A 14084-nucleotide genomic window follows, 5' to 3' on the forward strand; every position below is an offset into this window, starting at 1 on the left:
ATAATTTCAAAAACACTCCAAGTGACAATGCTAACGTCTAAATTTAGCTCGTTAACATGATAATATTTGCCGGTACTAAAAAGTAAAGTCATTATTTTTGCAAGCATTCTGTCTGAAACCAAACTACTGCACCAGTAAAACCTTTTCGTCTGATGGTGGTACTATGTGGGAAGTGAAAATGATCACCAGGGATGCTTTAATTCATCTGATGAGAACGTAAATGTCAGCAAATTTCATTTAATACATGTTCTCGAGGGGTCACCCGCTGAACTGATCGTCTTGGAACGTCTTCACCAACTCTAGGCTAATATTTCTCCTCTGCTAAGAGAATTCACTTAATCAGTAAAAACTAACCTCCTGGTGGCGCTAGAAAAGGTCAGTGGATCACTAAAGGCATTGAGATTCACCCTCTGGGTACTATGGGTGTATGCGCTTCTATTCATAGCAATCCATCCAGTATTCTTATGAGCTATTTCAAGTCTGAACCAAGCGGTGGGCTGACAGATCAATATCGTCATCCCTACAGCATGATGTTAGCATGACTAATAATGTGTAAGGAGCTGAATAAAATAGCAGCCTACAGAAACTTAAAGCCCTTAATAATTTTACTGAGTCTGACACCTCACGGAGAGCCCTTTGCCCCGTCGCATACATACTTCCTCTGACACTCTGACAGTAACGGCATCATCGTCCAATCCTTCCTCCCATGAAGCGTGGCGGGGGAAGTAGACTTTGTGGAGTCTTGGCACTACAAGGCCCTAGATGCTGCTGCTGCAGGGGCACAGTAAGGCTGAGTAAGCCTGAGAAATCACACGGCTTTGGCCCTGCTGCAGCGTGGGATGGCTCATTGAGTTTGCAGGTATGGAGCTCAGAGTGAGGAATGACTGCAGTCTTTCACAGCTGGCTGGCTCTTCTCTCTCTCTTTCTCTCACCCTTGCTATCTTTTCATGTGCCCCCTTTTATTCCACAACTCTTCCTCTCCTGGGAAATGACCAAAACATCTTTCTTGCCTCTTAATCACACGTACGCTCAACCTCCAGCTTGACTCAGCCGCTTGTAGTCACTCTCGTATTAGCATGCGAATGCTCCACAACATGTGAGCGCTGTTGCACTTGCGTGTCGGCGAGCGTGTGTTTTGTGAGTGTCCAGGCGGCTGCCAGGTTGGCTGACGGGTTGTGTTTGCGAGGTGAGAGATGACGTGGGGCTTGAAACGGCAGAGAAACTGCGTGACAGATGGCCAGTGTGACAAAGTGATTTTAGGGGCTCGACTGTGGTCGGTTGAGGTTTGGCACTAAAGCAGGGGCTTGGCCTGCTGTTAGTATCTCCTTCCATCAGTGTATAGAGACACACACTACAAATGGACATGCTTGCATGAAGGAAATATGACAAAAAATGAACAGACATTGCTTTTCCCTTCTGGTATTATTATTTTTTATATACATAAAAGCTGGCCTTCAGTTTCTTTCATCGTGACAATATTTTTGAACCATTATTCAGTCACATAGAAGGCTGAAATCTCCAATTCCTCAAAGAAGCTGCCAGATGAAACAATACACAAACAGCAAGCACACACACAAATACATCCCACGAAGATCTTACATGACGGGGTGAATTATAGGAGACTTCTTCTGTGGTTGCCTAGAAACTTGAGTGCATTTGCCTGACATCAAAACAGGAATGCAAAGCAACAAAGGTAGCCGCACACACCTCCACAAACACACACACAGAGACACAAGCTCCTGTGTAACTTTGATTCATTCTTACGCCTCCCCATCACAGGCTAATATACTCACAATCATCCATCGCCGACTCTGATGGCCCATTCAAAGACACGCCATTGTTTTTCCTTCGCTCTGAAGTTGAGCTGCAGCTCAGCGGGTTTTCGCCGTTGGCCGTGAGGGAGTAAAACATCTATTGTGCGGGAGAGCAAACCAAGCGAACTGAAAGAGAGCCTGAAATTCCTGAAGCAAAGTGAAAAAGTTCTGGAGGTCACAGCGTTTTCAGCTGATGAAAGTGCAAGCTACTGCCTCAAAGTCACTTCATTGTATCAGAGCTCAGTTTATTGTTTCATTGTATGTGTCAGTCACTACCATTGCCTTTGGCATTGCATATCTCTATCCAATCTGTTCTGATATTTTAAGAACGCAGATCTGCTCCCTTTGCATCTCGCTGCGCAGCAAGAGAACAGAAAAGGTTACCCACGCATTTCCCAGAGTTGCACAGAGGCCACTTGAAATGTAAATCTCAGCTTTACCCCCCACCCCCCCCATCCCGTTGTGGGTAGCGACATTTTTATGAAAATTACCTGATTTGAATTTAGATGTGGATACAGGGGAGCAGAAGCATTCACAGAGGCATGTTCTGGTTTAACGAAGAGGCATATTAACAGGCTGTTGTCGACTCTCCAGCGTGTCTGTCAAAAAGACAGACACACTTTCAGTCACAGCCTTAAAGCTGCGTACGGCTGTTTGGGCTTTTGGAGCTTGATAGAGGGCTGCGCTCATTCACCAGGGGATAAATAGGTAATTGAACCGGAGGATGTCGCTATTAAAATAAACAAAGGCGCAGACACACGCCACTGTCACTTTCTGTCTTGCTTCTCTCTTCTTTCTCCCTCTCTCTCACTCACACACACACACACACACACACACACACACACACACACACACACACACACACACACACACACACACACACACAGAAACAGACACACACATATCATAACCTACATGTTAAATCTTTACTTTCTAATGAGATGAATTTGCTGTTCAATGAACTTGAGAGAGCGGCGAGTGGCTTTTGTCTATCTGAAGGATTCGCACAATACTGAGCAGCTGGGTCTCATGGTTAGAGATATATGCATGACAGGTTTCAAACCCACTTGCAGCAAGCACCCTCTCTGCTAAAGTGTCCTTGACTAGCTCACCAGTTGTGCACATGATTGGTAGCTGACTCAAAAAATCTATAATATATGAAAAATTTAATTTAAGCCCTTTGAAGAAGGATTATATTTCCAAATGTAGCTGAACGCACCCTGAGGATTCAATGCAAATGAGTTCAATTAAAAAAAGGGAGGGAGTGCTTTTCAGATTATGACACTGACCTCTGACCTTCATGAAAGAGAGGATCTAGAGGAGATTTTCACACCTGAAAACAAGTGCATGACTAAGTAAATATGTTTAAAAAGAAAGAAAACAAAAGAAAAAACTGAAGATCTTCCAAATCTGTCATCCCACTTGTAGCTCCAGCGCTCAGTGAGCTCTAGTCCTCTCCTCCACCTGCAGGACAGCTGTGCGCCGCTGCCACGTCTCTCCTCGCTGCTGCTGCTGCTGCTGCTGGAGTGGACGCGCAAAGTGGGGGCGCAGTCCTCAGCCATCAAAACCCTGCTCGCAACCCTGCGCAGCTGTAACCGCCAGCAGCACCGGGCGCATCAGCCGCCTCCGCTCCTCCCGCTCCTCTCGCACAGGCGCTGAGCGTTTTAGCGCAAGGAAAGTTTTGCTTTTAACGCGCCGTCGCTTTTTCACCACACAGCGGAGGCATATTGTCTGTGGCGCAGCGCGACAGTGCGTTGTCCGATTACAGATCGTGCGCCGAGGAGCCACCGGCACCAGAGCGCTCCTCCGTGGGAGCAGAGATAGCACACGGGGCTCCTCCGGAGGTACGGAGACGGCACCATCTCCGTTTAACCGAGTTTTACTGAGGTCCATTTCTGACCAGAGGCACAGCTGAAGTGAGGATATTTTCTCCTTAGCTCATATTTGCTTTCTGTTTTTTTCCTCCGCGCTGTTCTCACCGGGACAAGACACGCAGCTTCGCTCCATACTAGATGACCGGGAGTTGGACACCTCACTTGGTAAGACATGGAAAATAAAAAGCGTTTTTTTGTTTTTTGTTTTATTTTGAGCTCTGCGCCAGTATTGATGTTATTCAGATATGCGTCTGATTTCTGCATTTCTTAACATGTTTTTCTCCTGATCACAACGGACGACTTTAACTCATCTTTAAATGACATTTTGTACTTAAATCACACGTTAACATGCGTAAAAAATCCAAACAGTATCCGGCAGGATGGGGATAGGGTTGCATGCCTTGGGGCACATGCCTGCACTTCTCCACAATGGGGTAAATAATCAGTTTTAGAAGTTTTGCATTGTGCTCTGCGACGTCTCGCCGCTTGGTGGTGCTGGCAGAGTGCGGCCATCAGCAGGTACCTCACAGCTTTCATCAGATCTTTACATCTCACACATTCGCAGCAGTGTCTGGCTTTTCGCTTTCCTCTTTCTAATATCTCGTTACAGCTGATTAGGGTTTCATATCACGATCTAATAGCTAAGCCTCTGCTTCATTCACTCCTTCCGACTTATTTTGGGAGATGCTTGGAAAATATGTGTGTCACAATTTTTAAAAAGAAAAGAAATAAGGGGGGGAAAGGGCCCAACAGTATAGCAAATGGCAGTGCACCAATCCTGAAAACATCAGTGGCTTCACAGGAGACAAGTTGTTGAATTTTCACATCCACATCTTCTTTAGTTAACCATTAAAACAAAATTTGATGTTATTCAAGGATTTATTCCACTTATTATTATTTTTCCTTATAATAAACGTCCTTGCTTTTATATGTAATGTTTTGCTCCTGCTTTGATAGAGTAAAGATTTCAATCTCTGCAGCTTTTGTTGAATTTTTCTTTCTCACCGTTTTGATTCCACAAGAATGAATGAGTGCCCTTTGAGAGGCACTGATTTTCCGCGGTTTAATGCTAGTAATTTTCATTTAATCACAATAACAAGATGTGCCGAGTTTATTTCATTCTGCTGATCTCTTTGTTGAGGTATTCAAACTTTTCAGCCATGCACCTCAAATTTAATTCTGCTCACTCACACATTGCACAGCCAGAGCTGTCCTTGGAGGCTTTTTTTTTTACCCAGGGTTTTTGTTAAACTATCAAAAAAAGAAAATAAAGAGAAGATATTTTGCTATTGGAATAAAAGCTTCATTTTAACTTTTCTTATGTTGAAAAAAAATCAAGCAAGCAGAACTCTTCCACAAAAGCCAAACTGACATGGCATTCATCATATTCGTCAGTGAGTTGGTTAAAAAAATGAGAAAGGAGAAGTTAAATATACTGAGGGATCTGCTGTGAAGGGGGAAAAGAAGAGATGGAAAGATTTCTGCTGTCAGGAGTTTATGTATGTGGTTCTGTTGCTACCTCAATGCCCCTCATGAGCCTGTCCTTGCAGCACGTTTAGAGGGTTGCTAATCTCCAACTGTGACTATGCTGATGAGTGTACATTATAATTGTTAACTAAGTTGCTTTTCCCCAATGTTTTTCCTGGCTTGAGGCAAACACCTTTTACAAAATCGTGCACATTTTTCTCACATGTCGTGTCCAGAATGTCCAACCCATGCCAAACTCTTTTCTCCATTCAGACTCGCTGTTTTTATCGGTTTTGCAAGGTTTTTTTTTGGATGTCTCTTAAGTATTGACCTTAAGGATGCTGGGACTCGTATGTGCCATCACACCAGTGGAAATAAGTGACCATCATCCAGATGGAAGAATTATTCAGGCCTTTTATTAGACGCTGGAAGCTAAAGTCCCTTTGGAAAAGAAAAAGGGGAAATAAAAGAGGAAATAAGTGCTAGGAAGTTTTTGGGACAAAATTGCTGAAATGCTTGAGAAATATTGAATGGGGAGAGAGGAAAAAAGGCTCAGAGCTGTAGTCATCAGTTTAAAGAGAGAAAAAGTAAACAATTAATTGAGGAAACTGCCATTTACTTTGAAGCTTAATAAATCTTTTAAGTAACTTTTAATCCAGATTAGTGGTTCTAGCTTCTCAGATGTGAACATTTGCTGCGTTTTCTTGGTCTCTGATAAAAGTGCATTTGTTATCTTTGAGTTTTGGACGGTTGCTTGGACAAAACAGGAAAAACTGCGTTTGCTAATGATCGTTTACAGGGGAAACTCTAATAAGCAGTATTTGTGGCGTGCAAAAAAAAAAAAACAGCACCAACTCCTGCACTGACAGAGAGACGAGCAGCAGGCTCACATGAGCCCATTGTATGTAAACTTGCTCCACATTCCAGCGCGCTGTGAGGAGCAGCATATGATTAGCCGTGATTGATATTTGTGTTGCGTGGGGAGTTTGCCTGAGCGCTGACACAGAACCCCAGCAGAAACACGGCAATTAGTCCCAGCCTGAAGATGTTCTGCGATGACTCTGGTGGTGTCGGAGCACGGTGAGACTGTGTGGTCACCGTGGAAACTGATTGAATGACAAGCCCCATTGTTGTCGACCTTTGTGATTCAACATCCCCTCGGGGGTCGAGCTCCGTTGGGAGGGAAAGCGAAAGGCATTGTCTTGCACGTGCAAACTAAGCAACCATTAGCCTCTGGCCTCTCTAAGGCCCCATTGGTTACTTATTTGTGTGACACCAGCAAGATGGGGTTTTGTTATAGTTTGTCTCTTACACGCAGCCTCACAAAAGATGTGAGTTTATTGGGTGAGAACTGCATGGAAGGCCAGATTTTACTAATTCTCCCCAAATGGATGATTTATTGTTCCTAAGCAAGGAAACTTGGAGTCGCAAACAATAGCTGAAGTGGTTTTCTGCTCATTCCCGTTGTGCTTTGTCCTCAAGCTACCACAGGCTACTTATACATCACAACCACTTTGCCATTATCTCATCCCTCCTCCTTGGTCCTCCTGCCACTTTTGAGTTCAAGACTGTGGCAGCTCCAGAGAATCATCCCACATGTTGGATGACTGTTTAACTTTATAATTCATTTTGAGGGGAGTTCAGTGCCCGTTTGTGCCATTTCTGACCTGTCCTGACACAAAAGAGAAAGTTGCCAGGGTGAAACTAAGCATTTTTTTCTCCTTTTCTTTCTTTTTCACTTCTGTCATTGTCAGTGATATAGCGAGATGGTGCAATGTTGCTATGGCTACTCTCAAGGTTTCCTACCGGGGATTTGAAAGGCTGTTGAGAGGAAATGAAAATGTTGGCAAAATGAAAGTTTATCAGCCACGCCACTTCTGTTCTTTAAAGGCCAAAGTGTCCTAACAGTTGCCACAGAGAGCGGAAGTTATGAAGTGGGATGCATAATGCAACCCCAAAGCATCTGTTGTTTATCCTCACAAAAGTCTACGTCTCTGTGTGCCGCACGGAGATCCGAGTCCCTTTCCGTCAAGGTCACCCGTGAAAGGTTTGACGCTTTTTAAAAAACGAACATGGCGCCATCTTTTCCAAAACTCACGTTGTGAGTCTGTTTTCCTGCGAGGAATATTATATTACAGTGCTGCTCAGTCGGGGTAAAGTGAGCTAAAGTAAAAACAAGGCACGTACAGGTGCAAAATTAAGACTGACATGCAAAAGAGGTGGAAATGAAACGATAAAAAAGTGCACGTGTAAAAAGAGACACACACACACAGACATGCACAAACACACCAGTTCTCTGATGGGACCTATCCTTGTAAAACAGACAGAGGAAGCTGTGGTAATTTCACACTGCATGCTAAACAGCAGAAGCAGCACAAAGGCAGGTGTAGGAAATAATTTGAGTTCAGAGTGAGGCAGGGAGGTGCGAGCGAGCGATATGTGATCCTGGATGTGCTATTGCTTCTGCTGCTTGGATCCAAGAGTGAACGCCTGCGGTTTGAGTTAAACATCCCTTCGCATGTCCACACGTCAGAAGGAATTAGCACCACTAAACCAGCCGTCACTCGCCAGCACAGCTACACTGCATTAGCTCTGTCCCCCTCTTTCGCGACAACCTCCAACCCCACTCAGATAGTGGAGGAATCTGTCTTTTAACCACGATGCCAGCGCAGGCGAAACACAGAACGGACTATTTGGGTCATGATTGAATAATCCCCAAAGCCTCTTTCTCCCTACTAAGGATCAAGCTGAGAGGATGTTTGAAAGGTTGAACAGAGAGGGCTCCCAACTTTCACTCTTTTTTGTGACATCAGGAGAGGCGATTATTGTAAACTTTAAGTTTCGGAGTGTATTGTAGTCTTCCATTTACACTTGCGTCGGGATGAAGCTAGCCAGGAGAGTCGCTGAGAGGTGGGGGGTAGGATGAGAAGGCGGGAGCGTGGAGAGAGTGTGTGATGAGGTGTAATGAGTTAGGGGAAAAGAGGTGAAAAGAGGCTTTTTTTTCTTTAAAAGAGAGGCGGGGGCAAAAAAAGAGTGGAGGAGAAGCTTTGCTGGTCTTTGTTTATTGACTGATTGAGTGCCACGGGGCTGTTTGAAGGGTGAAATGAGTCATGAGTTGTCACCAAACACACATGCAGACATACACAGGGGGAAATACACACTTTTCTCCCTCTCCGGGCCGTCACCCTGCTGTATTTCTCTGGAAGATGAATGACTTTGAAGCATGAATGAGAGGATCATTTGATAGCGGCGCTCAGCTCGTATATTTCCCCTTTTGTAGGAGCTTCTTCTTTCAGGCTGCAGCTTGTACCTCTGAGATGAGAGCAAAACTGGACTGCCTCCTGCGAGACTTTGAGACTCTTTGCTATGTATAGTCACAACTAAATTAGGCGCCCACCCACTACTAAAGCAGGCCCATGTGTGTGATTTCTGCGCTTTTATTTGTGTTTACCGTATGCCTTCGAATAAACAGGAGACTATGTAGCTCGCAATCGGTCGCGGGTTTGAGTTTTGTTTTTTTTTAACTCCTCGTGGGACGAAAATGCTTGCTCCTTATCTTTATGGAGCATATCATTATACGATAAGAAGCTCTTTTGATGTGATGCGTTTAGTACTATCGGAGCTTCATCTATCGCAGCGCCGCAAACAGCCGGAGAGGCTCTAATTTGATCAGTGAGAGGATATAAATACAGAAAATACTTTAATCTTCAGCAAATGAAAACATTTATCTGTACTTTGAAATCATTACGATGGGCTAATCAGTGCAATATCCTCGAAAAAAAAGACAAGAAAAGGAAGTGAAGAAAAAATATTCAAGTTGCAAGAGGATGCGTCCCTCAGCAGATGAAGGAGGAAACGGAATTACAGAGGGTGCTATATTCTTTTTTATCCGACCTCATATGAAAGTTTGCGATAACATCTAAAAAGATAAAGCGGCCCACTTCTTGTAGTTTGGCCACGCGGGGAAAAAAATGGGAATGGAAGAGAGATGCAGAGGGAGATTAGAGGAGAGACATAAAGAGAGAAAAGGAGAGGCGACAACGCAGATATAGGTGAAAAGATAAGAGCTTAAGTTTGCCCAACAAAGAGGGGAGGTGCCTGCTTTTTGAATGGAAAAATAAAGGGCAGGGGAAAGAAAACTGAAGAAATGGAGATGGAAAGGGTGATAGGCAGATGAGCAGACAGGCAGGGTGAACGGGTCTGAGGGAAATTGTTAAGTGTACAAGGAGGAGGTTCCCTCAAGAGGCAGCAGTCCAGTCTGTTCCCGGATGCATCTGTCTGCTGGATTCAGCTGTCAGTGCAAGACGTCCTCAGAGAGGGAAAAAGGGGCAGGACAGGACCAAACAAGACAGAGAAAAGAGAGCTAAGACATCAAGAGAAGGAAAGATGATGAAAGACAGGAGGCAGAGGAAGAGGACAGGTGATAGAAAAGAGTAAGGCAATGAAAGGGAAAATTGGTATAAAGGTTATATGTCTATGTCACTTTTCAAAATCCTCAAAATCTCTACTTTTACACTTTCAGATGTGTCCTGACTGCATTCCTTTACTGTCTCTTCAGAAAAAAAACAATTTTATTTGCCACAAAGATCAGAGAAGCTCATTTCCTTGTCCCAGCTGCCTCAGTTTGAAGCAGAAATTTGGCAGTTTTTGCCAAATATCTGCATCCCGGGTTGTGGAAAATAGTTAAGAAGTTTTTAATTCTGAATAGGTTGACACAGCGTCTCCTTTTTTATGCTTTTACAAGTTTCTAATCCACTCTACTTTTGGAAATATGCGTCAACGGCTGTTTTGTAGCTACGTTTGTTTTTTTTTTAGATCTTATACAAATACCCATAATCAGCTTTAAAAATATGCTTCAATATAAGAGATTAAACAAATAGCCCCCAAGATTTCTTGGCTTAAAAACTACACTGCATTTGGGCTTCTTATTGTTGGCAGTTCCCCCAAAGAACCATTGGCATTTATCGTCTAAAATTTTACACCAAAAGATGAAAACGCCACAAACCAGAACAAATCCAGAACAGAGATTGTCTTTCCCACACTGCTTATTATCTCAGGATTATACTTAGATCACTCTTATGACCCTTTGGCTCTTACTTTGAATACCTGTGGACTAAATATTTAACATCATAAAAACCAATCACAACGGTGGAACACTTTTTCCACACTGATCCATTATTACTGCTTATCCAAGGTAATCATTTAATTGGATCCATCCATTTTCTACTGCTTATTTAATTCGGGATAGCAAGGGGGTTTTGAGCCTGTCCCACCTGACATATAGTAAAAGGTGGGGTACAGGTCGGCAGCCTATCACAGGGCCAACACAGGGTGACAAACAGCCAGTTAGATTTACATTCACGTCTACAGTCAATAACATAAAGGTCAATAATAATAGGATCATAGGTAGTAATAACTTACAAAAGAGTTTTTATGTGATGAACTATAATTTAATTGTTGTATTGATATTTTAGCTTTTTAAACTTTTTTCACACTTGCAGTGTTTCATCCATTTAGATCGAGCTCTGGTCCGTTTTCCCCTGGGTGTGGTTCATTTATGCAGGTGTGAATAAAGTAATCGTGGACCAAAGCAACCGCACCAAGACCTATTGGAGGAGGTGGTTTTGGTGCGATTCCAAATTAACTCAAGAGACGTTCGTTTATGGTGTGAACGTGAGCCAACCTCAATCCGAACCAGCTACCAGGTGTACGTTTGAGTTGAAAAACTTCTTGTAGCCATGGATTCGTTGTATTCTGGGATGTGGAAAGGTACTAGAAATGTGCAATGGTCTGTAGGGGACAGCAACTAGCCGTGAAATCAAGGTGAATTCTCTGTGTTCTCCAATAAAGAAGAACATGGCACCTTCTTCCTGTATTTACTTGTGTTGCTCTCGGTCCAGACACTGAGTCAATGAGTGGACTGACTTGGATTTTTCTCTGTGTAGAAAAATCAGAAGGAAAAGCTTAAAGTTTAGCAAATAGTAAACAAACTATAGGTTAAAACACTCTTATGTGAATGATCTCAATACTGCACGAGGTTCATGCAGCTGTTTTTAGCCTGACTGAAGGAATCATGGAATTAAAAGCTAATATCTCCCTTAAACATGCAAAAGTGAACAACAAAGGTTAACAACATCCATTTGTCTATCAATTCCACAATGTATATAACATCGAAGCACTTACAAATGTATTATGTTTAATAAAATACCATAACATAAAAGCAAGAAAACACAGTCGTGTGGCAAAGAGCTCCTTGTTTTCAAACCTTTGCCCGCAAACAGTCTTCAGACATGAGACTCTCATGAGTCACCCTCTTTACCGGTCTGTGTGGAGCTTCAGTGCGAATGTGTAGTCTACCCGGTCATAGGCACAATGCCTTCTCAGTTCTGAAGGTGAAACCACAGAGAGGATGTGGTTCGATCTAAACCACCAGCAGTGAGTAACAAACCACTTATTATTCCTTCTGAATAACATTTCATTCTTACTTGAATAAACTATTAGGAAGAATGAGCCCTCAGCTGGAAACTGGGTGGATGCCTGCCAGGAGCAGGTACCTTATTTTGTAGCTTTTCAGCATGTTGAGCTGGCTTGATTTTTAATATTACTATTGTTGTTATTATTATAAGAGGATGTGGTCATGTGGAGCTGACTGCTGTTGCACGCAGGTGAGAGTTTGATTTCACGGGCTAGTTTGTTGTGGAACATTAAGTCGAGCCAGGTACTGGGCTTCAGCGATAAGGATATCAGTTGCTCCAAAAGACAATGAGTAATTGTAGAGGTATTGCCATCAGTATCCTTTTTTCAGTAGACAGTGTAATACAGTCATCTGATTATGCTGAAACCAAAGAATGTTTCTATCCTGCTCCGGCTCTGGCTATTGTGTTGCTCAGTTCCCCAGAGAAGTGAGTTACGTTCAAGAGTTGTGCTGACTCTCTGCCTGTGCTGCTTCCTCCGTGCTGCCCTATTGGGACTGAAGAGGATTGTTAAAAGATGCTTTAGGATGAGATGAGATGTGTTTTTTTTCCTCCCCTCCCTCCTTGTTCCTGCATAGAAAAAAGAAAACTCAAATACAAGGAAACTCCAAAGCGCCTAAAACACACATTGCATTGTACACATAGTTTAAGGTGTGTATTGTGTGTATTTCTGTGGTACGGAGGAGATGAGCTTTAAACCCTGCAGCATCGCGCAGTGTAGGCTGAGATTCGACTAAGGAAAAGAAACAGAGGCTGTCAGATGGAAAAGTGAAATCAACAAATAATTCCCTGAGAATAGGCAGAGAGAGTAGAGGCAGTAGCAAAAATATCTCTGTGTACAAATATGAGAAATAGGAATACTTCTGCTCTTTGTTTCACATGCAGCTCAGGCGCATATATGCAGGACTCTGGAGGTCAAGCAGGATGCAGTGGCTCAAGAGGAAAGGCTCCAATTTCACTTTCTCAGGAATGGGTTTGGTCGCAACCCCGGCCTGACCCTAAATCTGACCCCTCCTCCCCAGCTGCCCTTTCAAATACAGATACATGCAAAAATGGAGGAAATGTGCACAGATGCAAAAAAAAATCTTGCAAATTTTGCACAAACTTTTGCACAAAACGAAAAGCCCAAGTTTTCCTTAATGAGCACCAGCTGAGATGAGCTCAACAAAATAGATTTTCTGTTGCAGGTAAAACCCTCTGCAGTTGTTTTTGATTTAAGCCTCAGAACTCTTCAGACAGGCGCAGTGAGCGAGGGAACTCCTACGCAGCGGATAAATTTCCTCTGGACTTGCCCTGCCGCCACACTGTGTTGCGGTGCTCCGCTTGTCATTAAAAATAGACTTCTGCCCTTATGAAGCCAGTGGCCCCGTAGCATCCTGATCTATTTTGTGCTTCACGCTATTCCCCAAGGGCTTTCTGGGTAGAAAAGTACTCCCATCACTGCAACAGCAGAGGGCAAAAGGGCACCCTTTCTCGCAGGGTCAATGTCGTTTTATTGACTTTAGAAGAGCACACAAAAAAAAGGAGTTGTATTGCACAATGTGAAGAGGAAGCTGTTGCTAGACACCATCAAGCAGCTGATACTCAGGAGGTAATTGTGCGAATAAAGCCCATTTCTTTCTTTTTAATGTCTCCGATTGTGTTACAAAAGCCTGAGATATGCATCTGGAGATCCACAAACCATTCTGGGTGTTTTAGAGAAAATTAGACATCTTTTCTTTCCTCAGCCCCATTACAATATCCACCCTCCTTCTCACCCTGCACTGAAAACCATGATGTTACTGCTATACTCATCCCCAGAGGGAAGAAATCTTTTTCGCTTACCTTCGTCTGATACGGGGGAAGGTCAGGGAGCACAGTCATGATTCAGTAACTCACTGAGGGGTGTCAACAATCCTTCTTCCCACTTTAACTCGGAGTGTTTGTGTGTTAATTACATAACAGCAGAATTTGGAGCCGTTTTGTTTTCATTTATTGCTGAATTATAGTTGGCTTCCAGCAACTAGGAAAATAAGATAATCTATATAAAACTGTCATTCCATTTTACAGGGACGCTGATCCTGATTTGTCTGGTCTTTTAAACCCAGTGTGCTTCTTAGCCTGTCTGCAGTTGTTGCTGCCTCTGCAGGCCACTTTGCTACCCACCTTTACCCCAGCCCTTCCTTTTTATGTTGACTCCATCAAAGCCATGTGTTGTGTCCGTGGTGGCTACTCTGTTCTGCATTCTTGTTTTTGCTCCTCTCAGCTTCAGGCTTTATATGTATGCACGTGGAAGGGCAGAGAGGTCCCAGAATAGAGCCATACCTCTAAATATAATTAACTGCAGATAGGATACTAATCTCCTTTGAATGAAAGTATCTCTGGCTGAACTAAAGTTCAAGGAAATCCTCTGTTAAAAAGAACTTTTTAAAAAAGTTTACTAAATTTTTGATGATAATTGTGTTAATTAATGGTGA

General features: G+C 43.2%; 1 protein-coding gene across 3 annotated transcripts in view; it reads left to right on the forward strand.

Annotated features, from left to right (window-relative positions):
- The first annotated feature begins 3299 nt into the window (after nt 1–3299).
- sema5a (sema domain, seven thrombospondin repeats (type 1 and type 1-like), transmembrane domain (TM) and short cytoplasmic domain, (semaphorin) 5A) overlaps nt 3300–14084 on the forward strand; it is a 151095-nt gene continuing 140310 nt past the window's right edge. Inside the window, exon 1 of one of the 3 annotated variants that reach the window (XR_001336391.2) lies at nt 3300–3853. The gene's annotated coding sequence lies outside the window, so the exon portion shown is untranslated. The remainder of the gene's footprint in view (nt 3854–14084) is intronic. The other 2 variants (XM_042227242.1, XM_005912127.3) reach the window with 2 other exon arrangements.

Source organism: Haplochromis burtoni, unplaced genomic scaffold (genome assembly GCF_018398535.1).
Source record: "Haplochromis burtoni strain Fernald_Lab_line unplaced genomic scaffold, NCSU_Asbu1 Contig_1, whole genome shotgun sequence".
Lineage (NCBI taxonomy): Eukaryota > Metazoa > Chordata > Actinopteri > Cichliformes > Cichlidae > Haplochromis > Haplochromis burtoni.